Below are 6,101 nucleotides of genomic sequence, written 5' to 3' on the forward strand. Positions count from 1 at the left end.
CCAAACGCTGATGGAAGCAGGTGAACAGAAGCAGCAAAGTGCAAACAAGTCACCAGTACCACCAGCAACCACCAGGGGAGCCCAAAAAGCGGATACACAACAGTACCCTCCCCTTAAGGAGGGGGCACCGAACCCTCACAAGAACCGCCAGGGCGATCTGGATGAGCCCTATGAAAGGCACGAACCAAATCCGAACATCAGAGGCAGTTACCCAAGAATTATCTTCCTGACCATAGCCCTTCCATTTAACCAGATATTGAAGTCTCCGTCTGGAAATACGGGAGTCCAAGATCTTTTCTACCACGTACTCCAATTCACCCTCCACCAGCACAGGAGCAGGAGGTTCAGTAGAAGGAACCACCGGTACCTCATATCTCCACAACAACGACCGATGGAACACATTATGGATAGCGAAAGATGCCGGGAGGTCCAAACGAAAGGAAACAGGGTTAAGAATCTCCAAAATCCTATAAGGACCGATGAACCGAGGCTTAAATTTAGGAGAAGAAACCCTCATAGGGACAAAACGGGAAGACAACCACACCAAGTCCCCAACACGAAGGTGGGGGCCAACACGACGACGGCGGTTAGCAAACTGCTGAGTCCTCTCCTGGGACAATTCCAAATTATCCACCACTTGTCCCCAAATCTGATGCAACCGATCCACTACCGCATCCACTCCAGGACAATCCGAAGATTCAACCTGACCAGATGAAAAACGCGGATGAAACCCTGAATTGCAAAAGAAAGGAGAAACCAAAGTGGCAGAACTAGCCCGATTATTAAGAGCAAACTCCGCCAACGGCAGAAAGGCAACCCAATCATCCTGATCCGCAGACACAAAACACCTCAAATAAGTCTCCAAAGTTTGATTAGTTCGCTCCGTCTGGCCATTGGTCTGAGGATGGAATGCAGACGAAAAAGACAAATCAATGCCCAACCTGGCACAGACTGCCCGCCAAAATCTAGACACGAACTGGGTATCCCTGTCAGAAACGATGTTTTCCGGAATACCATGCAAGCGAACCACATTTTGAAAAAACAGAGGGACCAACTCAGATGAGGAAGGCAACTTAGGCAATGGCACCAAATGAACCATTTTAGAAAAACGGTCACACACCACCCAGATGACAGACATCTTCTGAGAAACAGGGAGGTCCGAGATAAAGTCCATAGAGATGTGCGTCCAAGGCCTCTTCGGAATAGGCAAGGGCAACAACAACCCACTAGCCCTAGAACAACAAGGCTTGGCCCGAGCACACACATCGCAAGACTGCACAAAAACACGCACATCTCGAGACAAGGAAGGCCACCAGAAGGATCTAGCCACCAAATCTCTGGTGCCAAAAATTCCCGGATGACCTGCCAGAGTAGAAGAATGAACTTCCGAGATGACTCTAGTGGTCCACTCGTCAGGAACAAACAGTCTACCAGACGGACAACGATCAGGTCTATCCGCCTGAAATTCTTGCAAAGCACGTCGCAAATCTGGAGAGACAGCAGACAAAACCACTCCATCCTTAAGGACACCAGCAGGTTCAGAATTCCCAGGAGAGTCAGGCTCAAAACTCCTAGAAAGAGCATCTGCCTTCACATTCCTAGAACCCGGTAAGTACGAGACCACAAAATTAAACCGGGAAAAGAACAACGACCAACGTGCCTGTCTAGGATTCAGGCGCCTGGCAGACTCCAAATAAATTAAATTCTTGTGATCAGTCAAAACTACCACCTGATGTCTGGCACCCTCAAGCCAATGACGCCACTCCTCAAATGCCCACTTCATGGCCAAAAGCTCCCGATTACCAACATCATAGTTTCGCTCGGCGGCCGAAAATTTTCGCGAAAAGAACGCACAAGGTCTCATCACCGAGCAGTCGGAACTTTTCTGCGACAAAACCGCCCCCGCTCCGATCTCGGAAGCATCGACCTCAACCTGAAAGGGAAGAGAAACATCAGGCTGGCGCAACACAGGGGCAGACAAAAAGCGGCGCTTAAGCTCCCGAAAGGCCTCCACGGCAGCAGGGGACCAATTGGCAACATCAGCACCCTTTTTAGTCAAATCCGTCAGAGGTTTAGCAACGCCAGAAAAACCAGCTATAAATCGACAATAAAAATTAGCAAAGCCCAAGAATTTCTGGAGACTCTTCAGAGAAGTAGGCTGCGTCCAGTCACAAATAGCCCGAACCTTGACAGGGTCCATCTCAATAGAAGAAGGGGAAAAAATGTACCCCAAAAAGGAAATTTTTTGAACCCCAAAAACACACTTTGAACCCTTTACACACAAAGAATTCTCCCGCAAAACCTGAAAAACCCTCCTGACCTGCTGAACATGAGACTCCCAGTCATCAGAAAAAATCAAAATATCATCCAAGTAAACAATCATAAATTTATCCAAATATTCACGGAAAATATCATGCATTAAGGACTGAAAGACCGAAGGTGCATTAGAAAGGCCGAAAGGCATTACCAAATACTCAAAATGGCCCTCAGGCGTATTAAATGCGGTTTTCCAATCATCCCCCTGCTTAATTCGCACCAAATTATACGCCCCACGAAGATCAATCTTAGAGAACCACTTAGCCCCCCTTATGCGAGCAAACAAATCAGTCAGCAAAGGCAACGGATACTGATATTTGACTGTAATTTTATTCAGGAGTCGATAATCAATACAAGGCCTCAGAGAGCCATCCTTTTTAGAGACAAAGAAAAAAACGGCTCCTAAAGGTGATGAAGAAGGACGAATATGTCCCTTTTCCAGGGACTCCTTAATATACTCGCGCATAGCAGCATGTTCAGGTACAGATAGGTTAAACAAACGACCCTTTGGAAATTTACTGCCAGGAATCAGATCTATGACGCAATCACAATCCCTGTGAGGAGGGAGTGAACCAATCTTAGGCTCTTCAAAAATATCACGATAATCAGACAAAAATGCCGGAATCTCAGATGGAATAGATGACGAAATGGACACCATAGGAGTGTCCCCATGAGCCCCCCGACATCCCCAGCTTAACACAGACATAGCTTTCCAGTCAAGGACTGGGTTATGAGACTGTAACCATGGTAATCCAAGCACCAAAACATCATGTAAATTGTACAACACAAGGAAGCGAATCACCTCCTGATGGTCTGGAGTCATACGCATAGTCACTTGCGTCCAGAACTGTGGTTTATTACAAGCCAAAGGTGTAGAATCAATACCCTTCAGAGGTATAGGGACTTCCAGAGGCTCTAAATCAAACCCACAGCGCCTGGCAAAGGACCAGTCCATAAGACTCAGAGCGGCGCCAGAGTCCACATAGGCATCCACGGTAATAACTGATAATGAACAAATCAAGGTTACAGACAAAATAAATTTGGACTGTAAAGTGCCAATTGAAATGGACTTGTCAACCTTCCTAGTACGTTTAGAGCATGCCGATATAACATGAGCAGAATCACCACAATAGAAGCATAACCCATTTTTACGCCTATAATTCTGCCGCTCGCTTCTGGACATAACTCTGTCACATTGCATTTTCTCTGGCGTCTCTTCAGAAGATACCGCCAAATGGTGCACGGGTTTGCGCTCCCGCAAACGCCGATCAATCTGAATTGCCATTGTCATGGACTCATTCAGACCTGTAGGCGCAGGGAACCCAACCATAACATCTTTAACGGCATCAGAAAGGCCCTCTCTGAAATTTGCCGCTAAGGCGCACTCATTCCACTGAGTAAGCACAGACCATTTACGAAATTTTTGGCAGTATATCTCCGCTTCATCTTGCCCTTGAGATAGGGCTATCAAAGCTTTTTCAGCTTGAATCTCCAAATTAGGTTCCTCATAAAGCAACCCTAAAGCCAGGAAAAACGCATCCACATTGAGCAACGCAGGATCCCCTGGTGCCAATGAAAATGCCCAATTTTGAGGGTCACCTCGGAGCAAAGAGATTACAATCTTAACCTGCTGGACAGGATCTCCTGAGGAGTGAGGTCTGAGAGAAAGGAATAATTTACAATTATATTTGAAATTCAAAAACCGAGATCTATCTCTGGAAAACACCTCTGGTATAGGGATTTTAGGTTCAGAAATAGGAGCATGTATTACAAAATTTTGTAAATTTTGAACCTTCGTAGCAAGATTATTTAAACCTGCAGCCAAACTCTGAGGATCCATCTTTAAACAGGTGAGCTCAGAGCCATTCAAGGATTATAAGGAGAGAAAGGCAAAGGCTGTAATTAGAGCTGAAATACAACTGATCCAACTATGGAGCAAGCATAGGGGAAAAAGAAAAAAAAAAAAAAAAAAAAAAATTTACAGACTTCTTTTTTCTCTCCTTTCTTCTGCCAATAAGTTTAACACTGGCCGGTCATACTGTCATGGTTCCCAATGGCAAGGGAACGTAAGAAACATATAAATAACGAACGAGCTCTCGGGTGATGGAAACTCGAGTTGACCGTGAGCTAAATCTACCACACAACTAATAGTAGCCAGGGAGCATACCTACGGCTTCCTATATGCCACGCGCCAGCCGGAGGACTAACTACGCCTGGTAGAGGAAGAAACAGACCTGACTTACCTCTAGGGAAATCCCCCAAAAGATGATAGCAGCCCCCCACATGTAATAACGGTGAATTAAGAGGAAAAGACATACACAGTATGAAAGTAGATATAGCAAAGAGAGGTCCACTTACTAGATAGCAGAAGGATACAAAAGAGGACTTCACGGTCAACTGAAAACCCTTTCAAAAACCATCCTGAAATTACTTTAAGACTCCTGTGTCAACTCATGACACAGGAGTGGCAATTTCAGCCAGCAAGAGCTTCCAGCTACAGAGAAATGCAAAAACTGCAAACTGGACAAAAGATACAAAACAAAAGGACAAAGTCCACTTAGCTGATCAGCAGACTAGTAGCAGGAACATGCAACAGAAGGCTCTGGTTACAATGATGACCGGCAAGGAAATGACTGGAGAGCAAGGCTAAATAGGAAACTCCCAAACGCTGATGGAAGCAGGTGAACAGAAGCAGCAAACAAGTCACCAGTACCACCAGCAACCACCAGGGGAGCCCAAAAAGCGGATACACAACAATAGTATATACTAAAAATAGGTCATCAGTAGGGATGAGCGGACCCATGGAAGTTCAGGATCTGGTACTCGACACAAATTTTAATCCAAAGTTTGGTTCGGGCACCAGAACCAGGGGTGTAACAACCACAGTCGCAGCCGTCACCACTGTGACCAGACTTGGCGGGTCGGGGGCAGTTAATAGAAACTTCAACTAGATGTGCGTCAGTTTGGGTGCCTCAATACATGCTGCCGGTCAATCAGAGGCCAGCAGGTGACATCTGTTTGCATGTGGCTGGGCGCATAGCCGTGATGTCATATACTCCAGTTGTACACCAAAGTCAGCTGCAGCCTTCAGCAGAGGATGCGCATGGTGGGGGAGCAAAGGGAAGGTGAGTATTTGTTTTTAAATCAGTGGCCATACTAGTACATGGATGACTATGGGGTACATCATACTTTTGGATGACTATGGGGGTGCATTATACTTTTGGGATGACTATGGGGAGCATTATACTTTATTGATGACTATGGGGGTGCATTATAGTACATTTATGACTATCAGCTGTGCATTATACTAAAAGAAGGACTATGGGATGTGCATTATATTATATGATGGATATGGGCTGTGTATTATACTAACATGGATGACTATGGGCTGTGCAGTATATTATATGGAGGGCTATTGGATGCATTATACTATATGGAGAACTATGGGGGGTACATTATACTTCTGCTATGGAGTCCTATGACTTCTATGTACACCCCTGGTGAGTATAATGTTTATTTTCTGTACATTAATGACCAGCAGCAGAACAGGGGACATATATACCAAGATGGGGGATATATACACCAGGATGGGGCCCAGGATAAGGAACACATACCAGAATGGGTGATATATATACCAGGATCAGGAACATATACACCAGGATGGAGGAGCGGATAAATATATATATCTTACCTGTCACGCACAGTGAAGGGAGACTAAGTGAAACATGAAGGGATAAGGGAAAGGGAACAAACACTAGGGAAGTGCCCTTTCCTCCCTATATAGG

This window comes from Ranitomeya variabilis, chromosome 2 (assembly GCF_051348905.1).
Source record: "Ranitomeya variabilis isolate aRanVar5 chromosome 2, aRanVar5.hap1, whole genome shotgun sequence".
Taxonomy (NCBI): domain Eukaryota; kingdom Metazoa; phylum Chordata; class Amphibia; order Anura; family Dendrobatidae; genus Ranitomeya; species Ranitomeya variabilis.